We start from the raw sequence: 23,663 nt of genomic DNA, 5'->3' as shown, positions 1-23,663 counted from the left end.
CGTTATTAGTAACATGAGATTGGAATTGTTCTTTATTGTAAGCGTTTGTGTCGTGTTTTGTACTGCATGGAGAAAAAGTTATAATATTCGGCTTTGAGACGCTTACAAATAACTTCTGCAAATGTGCAGTAAAATGAGCGTGATATTAGATTTTTTCGTGATCTAAGGTCATTAGGTGATGAAACGAAAATTTGTAATAGCATTTGCTAGTTAAAGAAAATTTCATTTGATAATAGGTGTTGTCTTTAGGTCCTTGGAAATATGGGAAACATGGACAATCATGCTACACATGCGCAGGCAGTTGATTCGCATGATATGATACTGCAACCGTGTTATAAGAAAGATTTTTTGGTGGCAACTATGCGACTTTGGAAAGCTTTGTAAAATTTATTCCTGCACTTATATGTTTGTCGACAAGAAAGCCAGAAGGGAAATACATTTTCTAGGAAACTAAACGCTTCCTTGGAATTTCGCATCACGTTTAGCAACAATTATTGGATGAAAGAAGAACTATGTCTTTGTTTTATTTACCTTTCAAATGTGAGCCGATATAATTCAGCATGAGTTAATGCTGTTGTCGCTAGAATATAATTTGGCGGTGGAACATAGTATATTTTAAAGAGAGGGCAACTTAGTTTCCCAAAGGTGGCTCAGTGAGAAAATGTTTTTTTTTTTTTTTAACTTTCTTTTCTATATAAGGCACAATGTCAGTTCAGTTTCATTTTCAGTTAGAAAATATGTTAATAAAATCTCATAATCTCTCACGGCTGAATAAAAATAACCCAAATGAATTTGTAATGATGTCCTTTCCATTCGGGAGTAATAAATAGTTTTGATGTGTTCGATTGATAAGAGAAGAACCTTCGGACAAATCCCCTCACCTACCCCACATCCTTGCCCCCGTATTCACTAAGAGAAAAGGTGGGCAAATCAATTAACCATTAATAATGTATTGAAATAATTATTAGGACGACATTACGGTCACATTTTTAAATTAATTGTGTCTCTATATACTTTAATTGCCTGAAAAGTATTGACACATATGGATTTATTATTATTATTATTAGTGGTTGAATCTAGTTGCAGTATTAATGAAAACTAAGTGTTTTGATTCGCAGAATCGTGTAACCTGGTAGAGACATTGTTGATATGTATCATCACTTGAGACGTCTTTTTGTGATACAGAGAAACAAAGTAGGATATATTCAAGCCGATGACAAGATATACAGATGGAAGACTTGGTATACAGTTTTTACTGACTCAGAAGGTAATACGTTGACCATTATAATGAGAGTTTAATGTGTTGCCTTATGGCTAGAATGCAGAGTAAAAACGAGAATTCCAGAGATAGTCCAGATATAACTCTATCTTTCTCTCTGTCTCTGTCTCTGTCTGTCTCTGTCTGTCTGTCTGTCTGTCTGTCTCTCTCTCTTTCTCAAAATAGGTTCAGGATTTAATAAAACCAAGAGTAAAATACTTTCAAGTCCATCTACCCACTCGTTGGTAGGTTTCTGATGTTCTACTGAGTTGAACCGAATTGATTATAGATGGAAAATGACCATTTCGCAACCAGCTAAGCACGCTTACATTAAAAATCTTCGAAAGTATTACCTGTATTGGCTGATGATGCTATTTGTGGTAGCCGATGATAATGGTGTTACTTTATTCAATGCAATGCTGTAACTGTCGCTGGGGTCATCAGAATGGGAGGCGGCTGTTTCGATTCACCAAACATGCTGCTGATGGCTGACTAAAACAAATCGGCTGCTTCATTGAACAGCCTTACAGAGTTCGTTATATCAAATCGGCTGCTTCATTTAACAGCCTTACAGAGTTCGTTATATCAAATCGGCTGCTTCATTTTACAGCCTTACAGAGTTCGTTATATCATTTTGTCTCACAAGCTGCGCCATGTTCAAATATTGTGAGCTCTTGGGTCAATAAATGTAATCTAGCCTAGCAATGAACGGGCGTCCTCTGTTATTTTCATATATATATATATATATATATATATATATATATATATATATATATATATATATATATATATATATATGTATATATATGTATATATATGTATATATGTATATATATGTATATGTATATATGTGTGTGTATATATATATATATATATATATATATATATATATATATATATATATATATATATATATATATATATAGAGAGAGAGAGAGAGAGAGAGAGAGAGAGAGAGAATCGTCAGTTTAAAGACTTATTGACATACTTGCCACGTATTTGTGAAGCCTCCCGCCCCTACAGTTTAACTCAATTTCCTACTGTGATGTACTTGTAAAGATCAACAAAGCTGCGGGATGAAGAAACGTTAGTGCCTAATATGGTACTAAAGCATTTTGTTTTACATATGCTTCTCGTATTTAACCATTTGAATAAAGATGTATAAAGCATTTTATGTTGTAAAATGTACATGTCTATATACAGTATCCTGTAGCTATAATTTCCGCACACTTCCTTAAATGATTGCGAGATAAATACAGATAGATTTGGAAAAAAAAAAGGGGGTCATGCGTTAGTATTAGTGAAAAGGAAAGATATTTAAATGACTGATGAACATTCGATACTAATTCAGAGGTTCTTTATTCAGGCGAACCTGTTTACGAAAAATTTGTACTTGTAAAAGTACGATTTATTTTATATATGCGTGTAATCCAAATAAAGAACCTGACTGTAAAATGACAGAATTACTCTTTGACACGCAATTAATAGCGAAACGCTGTGTCTATACACTAATTACAATATATTATCGAAGATCACCGAGTTACCATCGTATAGGCCAAGTGTGTTAGTCACCACTCATCAGTAAACACACGAGTTTGTCAGGCAGATACATATGAAATTGTTGAATTCAACAAGCAGATCTCTGACAAAGCATATTATATATGATGGTGTTCAAGATATGTGTTTACATAAAATATGGCTTAATAATTGATCATTCCTTTCTTTCCTTAATCGTAAGTATAAAGTTTTAATCCAGGTACCTTAGCCGGTATACTCAGAAGGAGAGACAATGTTTGATGTGTGCAATGATGCGATACACAGGCCTACATGCAGTTCATGTCACCGGTTGTTTATGTGCGCTCTGTTCCAAATAAATGTTATGCTGTTATAAAAGCAGTATGGGCCAGTTTAATAAGATAACGAAAAGGAAAATTGTTGTAATGGGCAATAACTCCAATATGAATGACATTACATAAGGGAAAATAAACACTAAAATTTGTTAATGCATCCTGTAAACATTCCGGATTATAGTTACGGTTAACAGAGTTGAAATGTAAACAGTATTGTCGACACTGAGTTGGGTCAGGCCTACTGCCCAAGCCTTTTTCCACCAATTCGTTATGCAATAAAATTTGTTCTTGATTTGTTGAAAATCATTCATGACGATGATGTTAAATTATATAATCAACAAAGTAAAACATACAAAACACGTGGAGACATAATAACAAACAACTGATAAGGGAAGTTGGGCCACGAGAGCATGCGATTGCTTGTGGTATGTGTGGGTTTTGGCAACATCGCGCGTGCAGCACTGGTAAGTACACTTTTAAATATATTCATAAAGTTTCATATTAATAAGACTATGCTTAAGCTATAAAGGTAATATACAATATTGCAACCAATATCAACCATATTTGATAACATGTATGCGTTTTACCTTTAGAATTGGTTACAGTCAGCATAGTATGTGAAACAATCGTAATGCTTAAATTAACCTCTATGTGGAAAAACTTCAATTGGAAATAGGGGAGCACGAGCAAACACATTTAGTATTCTTACTTACTCGACCTTTTCTTTAAGTCACAAAAACTACAATGAAACATAAAAAAGACGTTGCAGGCCATTGACAATACAGTTATCAATGAGACTTTTGTCTATTGCTGACTGTTACAGCACAGGGCACAAAAATAAGAAACAGTTCTTTAGTTAAGAAAATTCTCTTTATTTAAGACAATTAAGACAATTCTCTGCTAATGATGGTGATCTTTAACTTCATGTGTTCAATTAAATTTCGTATGACTGTTTTGTCCTCTGCATGTTTCAACTTTACATCCTACAGAGTATGAATCGAACACATTTATCTAAGAAGGTTATACAATAAATTATTTATTTTAGGAATATCCTTGCTGGTAAAATTTCAACCTGTTTTGCTGTCGGATTGCACACTTTGCTTCCGAATTACTCACCGTAGATGGCATCAAGAGTGTGTGTGTGTGTGTGTGTGTTTTGGATTTTTAACGTAGCTTTAACAATTTTTCAGTCATATTGCTGCGATGTCTGCATTGTGACAGTTTATAGTGATGTCTAGAACTGTCGCATCATGCCGCAGACATGTAGCATGATGTCCCACCCAGTCACATTATCCTGACACCAGGCCGACCAGTCCTAACACTAGCCTCTTAATGCTGAGCATGTCATCACGAAGAACTAACGGTATTTAAATCATTTATGTAAACATAGACAAATACATATGATTTATTTTCAATTCTGACAATTCAATTTCTTCGAAATCCTGGACAAATTTTTTTTTTAAATATACGACAAACATAATATAACAATTCCACATGATAATTTCAATTTAATTTATTAATATTGATGTGAGCTTATGTACATGCGGTGAGATTACTGCAGTATTTAGATTGAATTGATCCTCATTTAGAATCAAAATACATACTTATTGAATGTCCCCTAATTGATTGTATAATTTCTAACACTGAATATTTGTGTGTCCCCGTTCTGATGGTAACCAGTGTGATAGGGTGTTTCTTGAAAATCAACCACAAATCAATTAAAATGACGTATATATCAAATGCGTTGTAACATACATCTTTCTCGACCTTAATTTTTTACAATAAAATTGGCCCCATTTTGATGGTAAAAATCATATCTTCCCGTTTTGTAGGTTTTACAAGAGTGTGTTTGTGTGTGTGTATGTGATATCAAATCTTTAATTCTATTACATTTCCTCATTGGAAAAGACCGTTCAAGGACATGCATGCATTTTTGTCTTTACAGCGAGATAACGTAAACTCTACTTTGTGGCGTTGCACTTCTAGAAGTCTCAACGTGAAGTGTCCAGTGACAATACGCCAGCAATGGAACTTGTTTGTTCAAAGCTATGCTCAGCACACACACCCCGCTGTCCCTGCCCGTCAGCTAAAGGCACAGGTGTACACCAAGGTAACCTTTTGTCAGCATAGCATGTTACATTGGCAGCTAATCGTATAATTTGTACAAGATCAACGCACATTTGAATTATAAGAACAAATATTACATCTAATGAAAATTCTTGAAATATTCAATCCTGACACAGTGTTGATACTAAAGGCAATAATCGTGGAGTGAATTTCGAAGTGCTTTTCATAATGCTAGTGGCTTTAGTGGTACAGGCAAGAAATTTCCATATATGTTTAGTGTTCAATTATACGCTTGTGTTTACCTCCTTTGACATTACCTCCTTTGACATTACATCATTTCCTCTTTCTCAAAGGTGAGACGTGCTGCTTGAGAGCAACTATTCACACCAGCCTTGAAAAATGCAGAATACGCTATTCTGGACAGTTCGGGACCAGACAAAGTCTCTCTCCCAAAGAAGGCGCTTTTGAAAAGAGTTGCTAATAGAACCAGCGCAAAGCTACGTCCTGAAGAGCCAAGAACGTTGGACTTTGAAGTTTGTGGTTTATATAGAACTCAGACAAATCCGCAGTTAGATATAAATTTACTATAAAATTTAAACTAATTGACTTTTACATTTGTAAAATGTTTGCTTATTAATCTTACTGTCTGCTATCAAAATTTTTGCTGAAAAAATGTCATATCTAGTTTGTAATTAAATTTTGCTAGTTTAAATATGTTTATTTTTGTATTTGTAACTTGTAGTAATCACTGTGATATGGACACTTAAATGCATCAAACAAAGCTATACTTTGATCCATATTGTGCATTATGAGAGGATGAAGTTATGAATAATTTATTACAATAATGATATTAATAACAATGATCTATTTGTTCAGATTTTGACAGCTGAATGAGGACTTCATCAACGCTCATGAGTTCTTGGTAGCAGACATCAGAGTGGATGAGGAGCGATACTTCATGCTGGCAACTGAATATCAGTTAGGACTTTTGCGAAAAGCCAAACGGTGGTACATGGATGGAACATTTAAGGTAAATCATTACGTTGTATTCGTTAGTTTTTGCTGTACGAGTACCAGTTATTGCTGAGATCCAGACTTTGTCGGTTTTAAATTTATAATAGCACGCAATAATAGCCTTCATGTCCATTTGTTTAATAAGGGTGGTTATAACTTCCAGGTCCTTGGTGAGCCATTCAGACAACAGGGTCAGCTCATATCCACCCATGCCTTCATCGAAAGGAATGGCGCACAGAAGCAGTTGCCGCTTGTGTTTTGTCTAATGAGCCGGAAAACGAAGTCAGACTATCTGGCTGTAAGCCATTATGTTAAAGCTTTGTTTCTCTCTACCTGTTACAAAATTCGTTGACATTTCCAGCATGTCTGTTGGATAGATATTGGATAGATAGAAGAAACAGTAATAAAATAAATATTCTCTGTGTTGAGACAATGTCGTGATATCTTAATCTAACAACCCACACTTTCAAATGTTGTAGTAACAAAAAATTTTCTTTAGATGAAATTTGTTTACTGGTTGTGATAAAAATACAAAAACGAAAGAATACAAAATTCTCCATATTTATATATTCCGAGAACAACTTCTGGAGTTTTGTTGTATCACGCGAATACTACGTTGGCATATGCTTTGTGCTTGATAAATTATACTGGCCATATTGCTGGTTTTTTACAAAAAGTATCTGACTTTCATTTAAGATAATCTAATTTCTGTACAACAACATTATAAAGGAGTTTGTTGTTGATATCACGTGAATACTGGACTTCCGATGTCGTCATTTGAGATTTGTGAAGTCCTGCGACTAGTAATGCAAATGGCGAGTACTGGGTCATGTTTCATCTACGCGGTAGTTTCGTCTTGTCTGTCAGAGTGTTAACGACATAATGATTATAATACTTAACATTTCCGAGAAAATAAATAATTTTTCTATCGAGTTCATGCAGATATGAGTCGATATAACATACATTTAAATTTTCTAGGCCCGCTGGTAAGCGACTACCATACAAAATTTTCGATATGCAGTTGCAATGACCCCACACCCCTAACTAAATGTCCAAATATGAAAAATGAAGTGGGAGTATTCGGAGGATACTTGGACTAGAAAACAGATTGCTATTCGTGTTAAGCCAAATTTGTAGTCCTAATTGTTGAATCTAAGAGTTGAAATGAGAAATTGTTGTCCCTTGTACTATATAGTAAAAACGATACGAGCCCTGTATCAATACAGGTTTGGGGACTGGTTTAACAAATTACAAGAAGACAAGTTGATTTTACAGAAAATTCTGTCCTTGTTTATATACAACAGTGGGCGTTTTTGGTACAGGTCCTTTTTGACCGGAACCGACCTAAATAATCTAACAATGCAACGTGTAGTAATAAAACTCTGTTTCCTGTAGAAAGACGTACATGCTCTAAAAATACACACGTATAGTAATAAAAACCTGCTCCCTGTAGAAAGACGTAAATGCTCTAAAAATGCATACGAATAAAAATAAAACCCTGCTCCCGGAATGAAGGAATAAATAATCTGAAAATGCACACGTATATTAGTAAAGCTTTGCTTCCCGTGGGAAGACATATACAATCTAACAATGAACACGTTTGATAATAAAACCAAGGTTTCTTTTGAATTACTAAACCGGGCAAATGGAGCAACATTGTAATATATTTTAACATTGCGCATTCTTATTAGCAGCTCTATGGAATATATATATATATATATATATATATATATATATATATATATATATATATATATATATATATATATATATTCATAACTATACATAGTGTGTAGGCTGTATCAGTGATATAACAGGATGAGGAATAAATATTTCATTGAAAGGAAACTAGGCTTGCCTACTTTACTTTTAATTAAAATTTTATACAACGAGTTGTATCTCATTGATACAGCGTGCATACTATACATATATTTTATTTATATCACGTGCAAATACACGTATGTGTCCTTTCTCATATCCCTGCCGAATGTGTCTGCTACAAAATATAGTTCTATACCTCTTGTGGCGATTCACAATCCCCTTTGCATATTGATAAATTGATTGTTTTCTTTTTCGAGTTTCTATTGTTATGCACATTGATTAAAGCAATATAAGACACACGTATGATTTAAACATAAAAGATTGCTTTGATGAAGAAAGTAGAGCACTTCAAGCACTGAACGGTCAGTCATTCACGTACCTGCGCATGGAAGTAAGTGTGGCGTGGAAACTAAGCTAAATGACGAACCAACAAGAGGTAATTAAAATGTTTAATGCATTTGCAGTTTATCAAATTCATTATTCTGCTTTAATTAACATTACTACCGACCATAAAATTGTTTGTCTTTATCTTTGTGTCGCCTTCACTCTTCCTTCCATTGGTTTGACTTGACTCTTACCGTCATTCATAGGTCAAGAGACAATGTCGTATGACACAAGGGAAAACTCAAAGGAAAATCCTCTTCGTTCGTCTTTTCATGGATATTCGCCCGTACTTTGCTACATTGGTACAAAGAGAGAGAGAGAGAGAGAGAGAGAGAGAGAGAGAGAGAGAGAGAGGGTGGGGGGCTACCTTGGACATTTTCATATTTAATAATAATCGAGTTTTAGAACATTATCACAGGTGTAGGAAACAACAACAACAATAAAGCATTAAATACATTACAGTATGCGTGCCTTGTAACAAAGAATGTCGACAGCCTATTGCAACTTTGTATCATTGATTATATAACTATCTAGATAAATCCCAGGGAGAGTGTACACATAACATTACGACGAACCATATTCTTGTAGGTTACGTGGCGTAAGTTCAGTTTCAAGGTTTTCATCCAGCTCAATTTATTTTTCTCTCTCACTTCAGATTTCTGCGTGTTTTATCCCTTGGGACGGAAAGCAGAAAGGATTGCGATGAAATTGTGTACATATTACATTCATTTCGAAAATGAGGATTATTAATACTCTTTATCGTTATTTTCATACGTCGCTAATGATTAATGAGTGGACATTGATCATTGATTTAGGATCATCAACACACAAGGGTAGAATGGTTATATTTGCGTACACTTTCGACACTCTAATGCTTGTTGGTATGACTTGTTTTAAGTTCGTAGATCTTATACGGGCGCTCATTTCAAACGAAATTAATGAAACTAAATAAATAGTAATTGTCACTTGCATGTCTAGTCGACGGATTTAATAAATTTGAATTGACCAAAAATATAAGAGTTTATTTATTACAATTGCGAAAAGGGATGGCTGTTTTTGACGATTCAGCGGAATATTGCCAGATGCGTATAGAGAACGCAATACTGTCGTTAAAGAGGATCTCGAATGGGCAATGATTTAATACTGAATTTATTAAACTACTGGAATAATTTTCAGCTTTCCACCCATTTGAGATTCTATCACATTATTTTTACTTAAATCGAAGTATATTAGATAGTAAAAAGAAGAAACAATATTTAAAAACTGGAAATTCTTATATGAAATCACAAAGTTCAATTAAGTTATGTTAGACTCTCGATAAACAACAATGTCGATGAGAACCTTACAATGTTTGTTGTCAATTCCAGCTTTCCTTCCATTTGAGATTCTATCACATTACTTTTACTTTAATAGAAACAGATTAGAGAGAAAAAAAAAATATATTTAAAACCTGGAAATTCCAATATGACGTCATATGGTTCACTCGGGTCAGGTTAGACGCTCGCTATACATGAATGTCGATGAGAACCGTGCAATAGTGTGCCAATTCACTACTCTGGTGCAATGCTGTATGCGACAGGAAAGGAAGCAGGTCCAGTTGTTGGATATTCATGTGAAGTGATGATTAATGGAGGCAGAAAATGTACTAAATCTAGGCTAAAGCTTTTAAGAATCCTGCATGTCAAGACGTTTACATAAACCATATCAAACGAATTCTTTTCCCGGACTATGGACGAAGCACGAGTGCTGTTGAATATTATTTGCTTACACCCATCTTTATGCTTCCAAAATATTCTTTAGCTTTACAATGTGATTGACTTGAAAACGATTTGATGATTTTTTTTAAAAATCGATTCCGACGTCAAGGAAAGCATCTAAGAAGTTTCGGTCTGGGTGTGCAATATCCGATGCTAGATCATCCATGTAAGCATAAAAGGGTGTGCAGTAAATACATATTATGATATGGTGTGATGTGATTATGATTTTTAACGTAGTTTTAACAATTTTTCAGTCATATCGCTACGATGTATGCAGTGTGACAGTTTATAGTGATGTCTAGCATTGGGGCGGGGACCCCGAGTGGCCGAGTGGTCTAAAGTGCTCTCCGTTATGGATCATTGCCATCTCACCTCTGTCTGCGTGGGTTCGAGTCTTGGATTCAGACAATGTGGGTATGTGAGAAAGCTTGCCAGTAGCTTCTCGTGGGTCGGTGGTTCTTTCCGGGGTTTTCCCGGGTTCTTCCTCCACCATTAATACTGGCCACCATGTATAGCCTATCGTGTGCTGAAAAATGGCGTTAAACCCTACAACAACAACAAAGCATTGGGGCATCTTGCCGCAGACATATAGCATGATATTATGATATGGAGAAATGCATCTAAATAGGGACACAGTCATCTGATTAAAGCCTTGTATGCAAGGTAGATCCGGGAGCAAATTATTAAGTGTGTGTACATATATATTTTCTTACTAGAGACAGCGTATGCTGTTAATAAGATCGACCATAGAATTGTTAGGGGTAAGGCAAACGTTTCACGTTATTATTTCATAGGATCACAAACAAGGAGATGATGATGATTGTCGTAAAAAAGTCAATGTTTTAATCATAGTTTACAAATATTCTTTGGGGAATTATTATGCTAAAATATGTCAACACAAATTCCAGCTTTTCTCCCGTCTACCCTAGTTAGAATAAGATAGTCCCAAAGCAGACAATATAAAAACAAATCAGCCGACAAATCTACTGTGTAAGATTGACGGATTTAACTCGCTCCCTAATACCTTTTAAGTGGACCTATCTCGAGGTATATCCCTCCAGGTAAGGCATTTTATACATTTTTATTTATTTCTGATCTTTCAAACTGAGGCACAATTAGGAATATATATTATTTACACAATATGATTTCAGGGATGTCATTTCAACATTTTTCGGGGAGGTAGGGGCAAAACTTGACGGGCTTGTTAATTTTCGTATATAGGCTACAGCAATTTTACAGCACATGCAAATTCGGGGGTGAGTAATGCCCCCTGCCCCTCCCCCCCCCCCCCCATGACGTCCCTGTATGATTTCCATGTGACATATTAATTTGTTAGCTCAAAGAAAATTTATGTACGGCAAATTCTAAATTTTAGATCCTCGCTATTCACGATACCATTGCTATCGTGACGGCTTATGACCCTTAGTTTTGAAACTCGATTTTGTACCGATTCTGAGAAGAAAGTGGAGTTTCTTTCTGCACAAAAACCTTTCTCGACCCTACGATCTTGTCTGTTCGCTATCACGTTATTGTAAGGCTCCCTAGAGAATGTCTTAAAATTTAATTCCAATGCCCTAATTCCAAGGCTGACACAGACGGACGGACAGTACACCCCCTTTTTATTGTTGCTGTGTAAATATATCAAAGATTCGACAGTTAGTTTCACTTGGGTGCTTATAGGTACACGCTTTCAAATCGTGCGTGACAAGCTAGTTAAATACAACCTTGCACATTTGGCTGCATTTGCATGCAAATAGCAAATACGGCGTCCACACGTGGTTTGGTCTCATTAGAGCGCATCCTATCTAAGCGCCGCTCAGTGAGGCGCTGAAATTTTTTTCTTTCTCATTAGGGCTAATCCCATTAGGGAGCTAAAAATCTCACTAGAGCGCATTCACAATAGGGCGCGGAGAAAAAAATTAAGTTCAACAAAATTGAATTGTCATCACGTTTGATGTTATTTATATATATATTATAATATGTACAAAAAAACGGCGGTCTCGTCACTGTTAGAAAATAATTACTAGACAGAAACCAGAGAACCATCAATACACATAATTTTATACAACTATTATACCTTACACCGGTTTATTCTTTTTGTACGCAAATAAACAAGTAGATAAAAAATGTAATGCAAATTAAAATATATAAAGTGGTCATTCCTAGCACAAACACGATATTATATGAATAAAACAATATATATAAAATAAATATAAAGTTACAGTTAACACATGTGTTCTTCATTGTTTGCGCTCTAGTGATACTAGTTCTTCGCGCTCTAATGGGATGCGCCCTAATAAGATTAGCTCTAGTAGGACAAAAATACTTTTTGCGCTCTAGTGTGATAAGCTCTAATGGTCTGCGCTCTAATGAGACGTTACCCCAAATATATATCCATGTATTTCGAACAAATTTGAACACAGGTAAACGTAAGTGATAGTAATTTCTATAGATGGGGATGACACAAACAAACAGAGTAGTTGAATAAAACATATATTTAGCATATAAAATACAGTTTATATGGTCAGTCCTTATACATTATATACAGAATGAAAACAATAAAAACATAGTTTTTTGGATAAGCATGTACTTCGCATCATAATTCAACTAAGTAAAATATATAATTTATGTTTCAGTCTCAGTACCTTGATTCTCGCAAATATAACACAGAAGTCATCACAGCCAATACCAAATAACATGTCATTAATATAATAAATATTGTTTTTTAATTATACTGCAATCTATACTTACGAAATCTAACTAAAAGCGGTAAAATAACGTTGTTAAGTAAGTGTCTCCATCCATGAAATAATGCAGGTTGCTAGATCGGAATTAGTAAATCAGCAATATTTCTTTATCTTTTCTTATAGGCGTTACCACACGTGTAAACAGACAAATGTAATTCTTGCTTTTTACTGTCGTTTCTTTCTCCACACTCAGTATTAACGGTTCTATTTAGGTTCAGTATGGCAGTGACACCAGTAATTTTGATCTGTCTGTGCGGATTCCTGACATTCACAGATGCTACGTATCGTAAGTCTTCCGCATATTTACTTTCTTCAGATATGTATCTTTAATTACGACAGTGTTTCTTTTGTACCATTAAGTCGCCTTAGAGTATTAGATAAGTGTGTTATGGAATCATGTCAGTCATTATGTTCCGTACATCCCAGTTAACGAACAGGTAACACCTTTATTACTTCATAAACCTAACTATTGTAGCCAAACTTTCATTGTAACTGTGCAAAGCGATTCTCCTGAATACGATTATTGGACACATAGGCGATTGTTAATAACTCAATGGACTTATTAATCAGTTTCTGTTTATTGGAAATGCTTTTTATTCTTCGCAAACGTATATTGCCATACGTCACGTGACTTTCTTACACGCTTATCAGTCACGTGATCTTGTTATGCTCTTGTTGTAGTTCTAACACTTCAAGTTATAATAATGTTTGTTATTATTATTATTATTATTGTCATCCCCGCGTGTACGTAAGTATGTAATGTCGAATACTTTCTTTATCGTTAAAGCTAAAAACATTTTGGGTCGCTGACATATTTGTAGATACAGATTGTGTCAGCAGTTTTAGAATTTGGATCTCGCTTTTGGGGTTGGGGATTGAGGCTAAGGATTGTTTTCCATAAATGTCAAATAATTTGAATGGATAAGTGTTTTATGCACATGGAATTCGACTTCTTCACTAAACGTTTTTCATGTTATTTTAATCATCTATAGCTGCCAGCACCGAGTCCTGTAGCAGTTTGGACGATACTTGCTGCTTGACTGGCAAATGGCAAAATGAGCTGGGCTCTACCATGGAAATTACGACTTGTCACGAGGGCTCTTTGAATGGCAAATACAACAGTTCCGTTGGTCAGGCAAAAGCCTCGTATGAACTTGCAGGCAGATACACAATGGCTGGCCCTAACAAAAAAGACTACATTGTGGGATTTTCCGTTGCGTGGAACAATGCCGTTCTTGGTAACTCACAGTCCACGACAAGTTGGACTGGTATCTACTACGCGTCTGAGGGAATCATTCACACCCAATGGATTTTGACTAGGTACATGAAACCTGATGATTTGTGGGCAACCAGTCAAATCGGCCATGATGTTTTCAAACGAATTTAAGTCCATCGTAAAATCCGCTTTTATATTTCCTATTAATCGACCTTTTCTGCGTAATCATGTTGTAACCAAATAAAACAAAAAACACCTTTAGACATAAAAGTGAATAATATTCAGGGAACTTTTTAATATATTATAATGGAAGAAACTGACATATTTCAATAACTATGTAACTATAACACGCATCTTAATCTTTACATTACTTAAGTTATAGTAAATGTTAAAGTGGCACATTTTACAATAAATATATACTTATAAGAAATGCGGAAATTTCCTTTATGATTACCGTACAATGTAACAGTCTCATAGACGGAAAGCAGCGATATATTTAAGTACAATGTGAAATCGGTGTACTGTACAATCTATTTAGAAGTACAATGTGAAATCGGTGTACTGTACAATCTATTTAGAAGTACAACGTGAAATTGGTATACAAACAATGTATTTAGAAGTACAGTTTATGTGATGTCATACACTATGTCAAATACATGTTATATATCCTTTCTGGTTTTATGTTTTTATTATTATTTTGTGACTCGAAATGCAGTTACAGTATGGATAAAATAAATGCAGTCAAAATGAGATATTACGAATAATTTCGTATAATAAGAAGAAAACGATTTTCAAAGTATACGTACCTAGCAAACGAGGAGTGAACGATATTTACTGGGAATTGGAGGCAGTAAAATCTTGGGCATTGTGTGTAACGTTTTGGTATACTCACAAATGTGGTACGGTACAACTTGTTATGCGGTTTTACAACAACACGTCACATCATTTGACATGGAGAAAAACAATACTTCTTTCCTATAGCGAGGAAAAGGACACGATGTCCTTGCGATACGATGAGCAATTACATAGAAACACCCCACCGCACTAGTAAATATTGATTACTTCTTTACAAGAGAAGGTATTCGTTTGTGAATTAACAGATTTAAAAGACTATAAAATGTAAATAATAAGGAAATGACGTACTAAATATGATATGCCCACAAAATGAAATGACGCATTCATCTGTAAGATAAGCAGGATATCAGATTAGTAGTGCTTAAACTGTATATCTACAGTGTTCAGCTACTATTAACTTCCTGCATGCAGCAGGATATTCAACATAAATCATAAAAATAATTAAAATAAGAGACTTATACTGACTATTTCTATAATGTATTAAAATGCAACATAGATCAGCAAACTTTGTAAATACAGTTTACTTGACAAATGAACTGGTCATATTATCTGCTAAGGTGGGGTTAATATTGTGATCTGCATTCAAATTTACTATTTATTTAGTAAGATACTGAAGCTGATGTAACACCCATTTATCAGGAAAATCCTGTGTGTGCAGAGAATCATGTTTATAGGAAGACACAGTTACATACGGACACAAGAAACTGCAAGCCCTTGTCAAATTTATTCACTTATAGATTTATAGTTTTCAATTTATTTAACTTCAAACCAAATGAATGTTTTGCTACCTTGTGACATCCGGTTTTTCCAACTAGAATACCAGATCATTGTAATTTTAAAAAGGAGACATATATATGGTTTCTAGTGTATATCCTGTTACACAAAATTGATCGTCGTACTTTCGTTGACAATGTGAGAGAGATATATACTGAATCAGACACATTTCTGGCATGAGCAATGAGTCAGTCTCTTTAATTCGACAATACATTCAGCATTAGTTTTATCTTTTTAAAGTCAAAGTAATGAAAACTTTTTTTCTAGTAATTCTACCTGAACGGAAAGGTGAGGAATGTGTTCATATGTTTATTTACCTATTTTCGCATGTCTGTGCGTCCATTGATTACATGCAAACTTCATATAAGCAGAGAGAGAGAGAGAGAGAGAGAGAGAGAGAGAGAGAGTAGTACAATGTGTAATTTGAGAGACATAAATATTACTTGAGGACAAAATAATTTAATATGGGAGTGACACTTGTGGGACAAAAGGAATTTAACAAGGGAAAGGCAATTGTGGACAATGGGAGTTTAACATGGGAAAGGCACTTTGGAAACAATGTGTATTGAACACCGGAAGGGCACTTGAAGGATATTTGAGGGACATTGTGAAGTGGCAAATTTTATGTCGATCTAACAAGAATACATTAGTTGAGACCAGACAACCATTAATTAGATTTATGGAGACAGGCGCGTATCATATCGCCATACTACCGTGTACGGTAATGTCCTTTAGAGGGAGAATTCTGTTCCTAATTAAACATTTGTTTATACAGCAGCCAGCCGGACAATTTAGGACAAAGAAAACTTCATTTTCATGGTAAAGTTGTCACAATTGAGAGAACGCAGAAACTCTGTTACTCAAACTTCCAGGTCAAGTTGACCCTGACTTTGGCGCCTCTGGAAAAAGGCGGCAGAGATATTTGATTCTGATTGGTTACGTTAAATGAGAGGGCGTGTTCAACACAAAATTTCATAGGTTTTAATATCGCCCGCATCGAATTTTAATCAGTCTAAGCTTTTCCTACAAGAGGGGACCCAAAGGTTACGACTCCGGGAATTTGCAAGAAATTTCCGTAAAACTGTTGTCCAAAAAGGGGACGTTTGTCGAAAGGAACCGACGAACTAATTTACAGATTGGAGGGAGGAACGTTGAAAGCAAAGGTAGTGTGACAATTCCATGTAATTTGTTGATGCCATATATAATGCTTTGCTGAAGTTATTTAATTGTATCTGCATGAATCTTTATTCTACATTCGTGTAATAATTTGCTTTATGAAGTATAACTGTGTTGAGTTTATGCATAGGAAGTTGTACATTAATCTTCTTTAGATAAGTTTGACGAATTGGTTGAATTTGTCGTCTTGTTCGCATAAGAATTATGTTCTAAGAATTTAATACATTACATTAGTTAATTTGATTACGAGAATCCGTGTGATTTCGCCGAATTTAGAAGATTTCACGTATGATTAAGAATAAGTGTGTATTGACGGAAATGATCTAGTAATTGATTGACGTGATGTATCCTATTTATTCACTGTGTAAATTGAGGCTGGCTCAGAACCCCAGGCCTCGCGTATGTGTTAATGTGTAAGGTCAAGGCGTAACGAATTAGCCATTTGACTAACTAGGGTCATTATAGGACATGTGGAGTCGATTGATAGCCTTAGCGTCTGTTTAGCACTGATAGTGAAATGTGATAACGAGGGAGAATAATGAAGAATTAACTGTTTCATAAATAACGGGAAATTTAGGTTGTCTCTATTTATATTTATTTAAAAGGGAGAAAATAGCTCCAGAGACGTATGGGACGAATGAGGGATGTTATTCTGAGACCTATACAGAGAAGCATAGAGAAGAGTGTAGTGAGACATATAATCCTGTGACGCAACCCTGCGACGTATTAATTTCTGAAGAAGTATTTTGAGAGTGTCCTGAGACGGGTGGTAGAAAGTATCATCCCGAGATCCAAGGGTCTGAACAGCGACAGAGGAAGCAAAAACAGGCTGAGGACGAGCAGGTTATGAAATCGTACAAGACGTTGACTTCGATTGTTCACTCGATCCTATGATGAACTAAACCTATCAGTAACAGATCGGCTATCTTATTTAGATCTATTTGCGTTTTCTTTGTATTTCGGTGAAAGTTAAATTTCTAAAAGCAGAGTACATTCCTGATGTAATGAATTTTCACAGTGTTTGTATGTAATTGATTAAATTGTTTGTTTACATGTAAGGGGGCTCGTGTTGGTTTCTTCTATATACCTGCTCAGATCTCTATCTATTCCACCTATAAATTTCACCACTTATATTTATATTTACTCGAACCGGGCAATAACATCGAGGGCGGTCAACCCCTAGATAACGAAAACCAAATACGGAGGGACATTCACTCCCCCCGTGTAACAGACATATATGGCACTTGGATGACAAGGGAAATGGTAAGGTTAACATGTGATGGGCACTTAGGGGGGAAAAGGGATTGATGCGGTCAAAGGGGAATAGGAAATTGTTTTAAGTTTGAGTAGAAAATGCACACACACACACACGTTTTATTGTTTTGAGTGACGGTAGAAAGGATGATACTCTACTCTGGAGACGAATGCTGAGAGAGAGAGAGAGAGAGAGAGAGAGAGCTCCATTTTTGGTTCTGTTATTTTGATGGTATTATAGGACAAAGATAAATTGACACGAGTTTATCTTGCGTGTCTGAAGACAACAATATACAAAGCTAATACGTAATCGATATTCAAGATCTTGCGTGTGATATATTGGGCAAGCCCACACAAAACTAATATGTAATCAATATTCAAGATCTTGCGTGTGAAATATCGGGCAAGCCCACACAAAACTAATATGTAATCGATATTCAAGATCTTGCGTGTGATATATCGGGAAAGCGCACACAAAACTAATATGTAATCGATATTCAAGATCTTGAGTGTGATATATTGGGCAAGTCCACACAAACTAATATGTAATCGATATGGAAGTTTTTGCGTGTGATATATCGGGCAAGCCCACACAAAACTAATATGTAATCGACATTCAAGAGCTTGCATGTGATATATTGGGTAAGCCCACACAAAACGAATATGTGATCGATATTCAAGATCTTGCGTGTGATGTATCAGGCAAGCCCACACAAAACTAATATGTAATCGATCTTTAAGATCTTGCCTGTGATATATGAGGCAAGCCCACACAAGATATTGACCTCCTCTGTAAACAATATCAAGAAAAATACACATAATTTACGAAAACAGTTATTACATGTTGTCTCATGGTATTTCGGAGTTCGTGTGGAGTGTCTTGTTTTCTATCGTGAATACAATTCTCTTATATGCACAATATGTTGCGTCAATCATCTCTACATTTGCGACAAAGTCTCCGCAATGACATGCTTGTGCATCATACGCTTGCTCATAGGTCACTGAGCGCTTTGATCCTTTCTAGCTGGGGATACAAAACACTTGTAGCTTCCCACTCTAGGATTGGTGAAACCAGGAAACAGACAGATATCAGTTCCTTGCAATCTGTACTTAACATAAGATGTTCCATACTTTATTGGTAATGAAAGTGAACCATTTTGACTTAGGATCGATGCATTTCCCGAATGAACATTCCAACCGTTCTCAAGAATCAAAGAATTCGCTGTCAAGTTTCAGCACGACTGAACTTTCATTTTCAATCAATATTTGCAAGGCGCGTGTACGTTTTGAAAATATTGCGATCGTTTTCCACTTGAACGGGATCTCAACAAATTTTGCACGGAATCTCCAAATGTTGGTGCTATTCTTCTCTTTTCTGCAAAGATGCGCAACATTAGACATAGTTTAATACTCTTGCTTAGTATGTATGTATGTATGTATGTATGTATGTATGCATGCATGCATGTATTTTTGTACGTATGCTTATTAAAAGCTCATTTCTGTCTCCGTTAACTTTTCATTGTTAGAATCGTGCAGTATTTTACGATACTGGACACTTTAACATTGCACGCACGTGAACCACACGTGTGCCTAAAATAGTATAGTATCTTAGGAACTAATTTGTAAACAAACCATTTGCACTAATGTAGTGGACGTTTATGTTTGGTTGATTACGTTTGTTTGTGAATGAACTAAACCAACTCTTCAGTCCATTTTGAAGGCATTGATGATAAAGTTAACGATGTGAAGAAGCTGACTTAGTCAGAAACGAAACTCTCAAAAAACCACACGAAGAATGTAATATTCGCAAGGACAACATTAGAGGTGAGAGATTCAGTTAATTAAAATACCGTTTTTATCATCAAAGCAGTTATTTAGGAGACATATTGGGATCTTTTCGCAAATAAAATGGTTCAGAATATGACTAGTGCTCTCTTGGTTCTATGAAAATATAGCATAGAAAGGCATATTGAGGCCAAGTGCTATCTATCAGAGACGTACAATTTTACAAGTATGGCAAAAGACTAGATTCGAGAATGAAACGCAATGAAGTTTTCGGTACGAAACTAAGAGCATCAGAGCTAATAAGCTAGGACGACAAAAAAGTACTATTTCCGCTGGCAAATGGACCGTCATAAACCAGCTCTTTGCGATTTTCCCCGTGTGTGATACAACGTTTATTAACGAATCTACGGTTGTGTATTTATTTGTGTCTACAGCATAAATTCAATTACTTTTTTTCTTGTATTGTAATTTTGTATACATGTAATTAAACCTTACATAGAAAAAGAAAATGCATATATTATAAAAAGGTTGCTTAATTTATATGGGAAAAATTGAACTCGTTTTGTCGGATGAATACTGAACTCCCAAAGGTCGTGCATTATTAATCCATAAGACTCGTTCGTAGTTTCCCATACAAATGCAGTAACCTATAAATATTGCCCGGAGATACATGTCTGCACGTATGTATGTGTGCATGTGGAGGCACATACGTGTGTGTATATATCTACATATTTAAATTTCTAGTCTAATATAAGTCAACTACATATACATGTTTGTCTTTACGTCCGTATGTATGTATGTATGTATGTATGTGGTCATGTACTTGCATAACAATTTCGTTAATCGACCACCTGTTCAATCGTGAAATTTGTTATGTGTTGCAATAGTTATTTTTATCATGCAAAGTCAAAGCCAAAGGCATAAACACAGAAAAATTGAATATCTCCATGTTGAATAATGTTGAGCTAACATGCCATCAAAATAACCCTGAGCTCTAAGCGATCGTTAACTATTCAGCCATTGTAAATTAAAGGTTACTAAAATATGACAATACCAGATACACACATATATCTGGGAACGAAAGACTTTGTTCGCCGGTGGTGATGAGCATGGAAGGGGGTTCTGATTAGAAAGGTATGTGGTTTTCATGGTTAGAGTGCAGATTAGGCAATATATGCAAAGTTTGTCATAGTAAATACACAGCTTTGGAGGGATTCAGCGGTGTTGAGTTTGAAGATGTTCGTAAACTTTATCACTCATTAAAAAAGAATGTTATAGATCATAATTTCATGAAATAAGGAAAATACCAAAAAGTCAAACAACAAATAGTTTTAGATTCACGGAATAATGAAATGAACGAATAGAAAAAACATTTTAAGGACATTAAATACAAATACCTGGGAGAATAAAAAGTCTTTACCTGAATAAATGGTTTATTGAAACATCTATGCAACCCATCCCCAAAAAGCTGTAATTAGGTCGAAACGATTAAAACATGCCAAATCAGGAACACAAGCATGCAAGTGATATGGAATATTTTAATTTTCAAACAATTGGAAATCTACTTGAATATTATGTAATTAAATATTCTCTTTTGTGCACACACACACACACACACACACACACACACACATATATATATATATATATATATATATATATATATATATATATATATATATATATATATATATATATATATATATATGAAGAGAGAGAGCCATATCATCTCTCCATACTAACAGATAGGCGTATAGTTTTTTAACTTGTTTTTCTTCAAACATGCATTTTTGATATGTATAACGTATGCATGTTGTTGACTGATTCGGGAGTTTTCAGTTGGTTTAGTTTCGGACTCGTAATTCAATAGTTATGGTTTAGATATTCATCCAGGATAATCTGTGACGGTTGCCTCGATATATCCATGACAAGGACATTTGTATCATGTGCGATCAGCATGATGTAGCAACTAATGTGTACCAATTGCCGATAAAACCTGTTAAACGAAGTAAACAAGTCAGTGTTCTGTTGTGAGACCTATGCCATAACACATGCTAAGTCAAGAGGGCAACCATTTAAGGAATCGGTATGCTATAATAGAAACATTATAACAAACATATTTATTACAAATAAACCATCCCATTTACCAACCAGCTTGAACAGGTTCAGATCCCGGATCTGCAAGCATATGCTATTTTTTCTTTGTTCGAGTGTTTGCAAAGTTTATTAATATTGTGGGACTTATCTCTTAAAAACAAAACTAAGGGTGTTCAGTGCTGATACCCTCACCACCAGCTTCTTGATAGCATATATCCATTGTTACCTCTCGGATACGCACCTGTAATCAAGTTTCACGACTCTAGGTATCCAGTTATGTGTACAGTTTGTAAAAAACCGTTAGGTGAGCTCAAAATAGTAACTAATAACACTGGACAACAAATTTTTACAAAAGTCATGTTACTGAAATAAAATTAGTCAATTCTTATCAATTTTTATGTGCTGAACACGAATATGACAGTCAAATTGCAAAATTGGCTCTAGTTTTTTTGTAATCTGCAAGAAATTAATGTTTACATAACGAAATGCATTCCAATAGTAAAAGGTCAACTGTAATAGCCTACCTATAAAAAATCAAGTCATTGACTACATCTTAGATTTCTTCGCCTGTCTCTTGTACAGCTGTTCGGGAGCATCTCTGAGGAGTGTCCAGCAGTAGTCAGCCAGCATTGTAGTGGACCATTTTCCCTGGTATCTTTGTTCCATTGTTGCGATATCTTGATGAAAACGTTCGCCATGTTCATCACTAACAATACCACAGTTGCTAGGAAAGAAATCCAAATGGGAATGAAGGAAGTGAATCTTTAGAGACATATTGCAGCCAAGTTTCTTATACTTCATCAACATGTCTTCTACTAGTTCCTTATAGTTTTCTGCCCTAACATTTCCGAGGAAGTTTGTAGAAACTAGGCGAAAAGCATTCCATGCTTGTTTCGCGTCACCTTCCAGCAAGTTGTTGAACCGGTCATCTTTGAAAAGCTCTCGAATCTGAGGACCCACAAAAACTCCCTCTTTAATCTTTGCTTCGCTGAGTCGAGGGAATTTTTCATGCAGGTATCGGAATGCTGGCAAAGTCCGGTCAATGGCTTTCACGAAGTTCTTCATCAAACCTAGTTTGATGTGAAGGGGTGGTAGCAAGATTTTCTGAGCCTCAACCAGAGCTGGGTGTTGGATATTCTTCTCTCCAATGGCTACATTCTGCCTGTGAGTCCATTCCTTCCTCATGTAGTGCATTTCCCTTGCTCGGCTATCCCACTCGCATAAGAAACACATGTATTTTGTATATCCTTGCTGCAGTCCCATTAAAAGGGCAACTACCTTCAAATCACCACAGAGGTGCCAGCTGTACTTGTTATACTCAATGGAATTCAGTAGCTGCCTTAAGTTATCGTATGTCTCTTTCATGTGGACAGCATACGCTACTGGAATAGATGGAAGAATGTTTCCATTGTGCAAAAGCACAGCCTTGAGACTCAGTTTCGAAGAGTCCACAAATAGTCTCCATTCTTGTGGGTCATGAGTGATTTTTAAAACATTCATGAGGCCCTCAATATCGGAACAGAATATCAGATTACTTTCCTTTCTGAAGAAAGGCTCCAATTGCTGGTGGCGCTTTCGATATGCAGTAATTGTGACATCTTCTTCTAG

The 23,663-nt window shown here is 35.4% G+C and overlaps 3 long non-coding RNA genes across 4 annotated transcripts; all 3 read left to right on the top strand.

Moving 5' to 3' along the window:
• The first annotated feature begins 5,541 nt into the window (after positions 1–5,541).
• LOC149790229 (uncharacterized) lies at positions 5,542–9,394 on the top strand. Its single transcript, XR_016424039.1, has 4 exons — positions 5,542–5,708; positions 6,052–6,205; positions 6,353–6,487; positions 9,050–9,394. It is a non-coding gene; the product is annotated as an uncharacterized LOC149790229 (long non-coding RNA).
• Positions 9,395–10,971: 1,577 nt separating this feature from the next.
• LOC149790228 (uncharacterized) lies at positions 10,972–14,785 on the top strand. 2 transcript variants are annotated; one of them, XR_016423816.1, is made up of 3 exons: positions 10,972–11,212; positions 13,111–13,184; positions 13,891–14,785. It is a non-coding gene; the product is annotated as an uncharacterized LOC149790228 (long non-coding RNA). The 2 variants fall into 2 exon arrangements; XR_016423817.1 differs by having other exon boundaries at positions 10,978–11,198.
• Positions 14,786–15,559: 774 nt separating this feature from the next.
• On the top strand, positions 15,560–17,977 carry LOC149790227 (uncharacterized). Its single transcript, XR_016424038.1, has 2 exons — positions 15,560–16,906; positions 17,525–17,977. It is a non-coding gene; the product is annotated as an uncharacterized LOC149790227 (long non-coding RNA).
• Positions 17,978–23,663: the final 5,686 nt, after the last annotated feature.

This window comes from Sinohyriopsis cumingii, chromosome 10, assembly GCF_028554795.1.
Source record: "Sinohyriopsis cumingii isolate HCF-2022 chromosome 10, ASM2855479v2, whole genome shotgun sequence".
NCBI classification, from domain to species: Eukaryota; Metazoa; Mollusca; class Bivalvia; order Unionida; family Unionidae; genus Sinohyriopsis; species Sinohyriopsis cumingii.
This window is presented reverse-complemented; position numbering and strand designations above follow the sequence as displayed.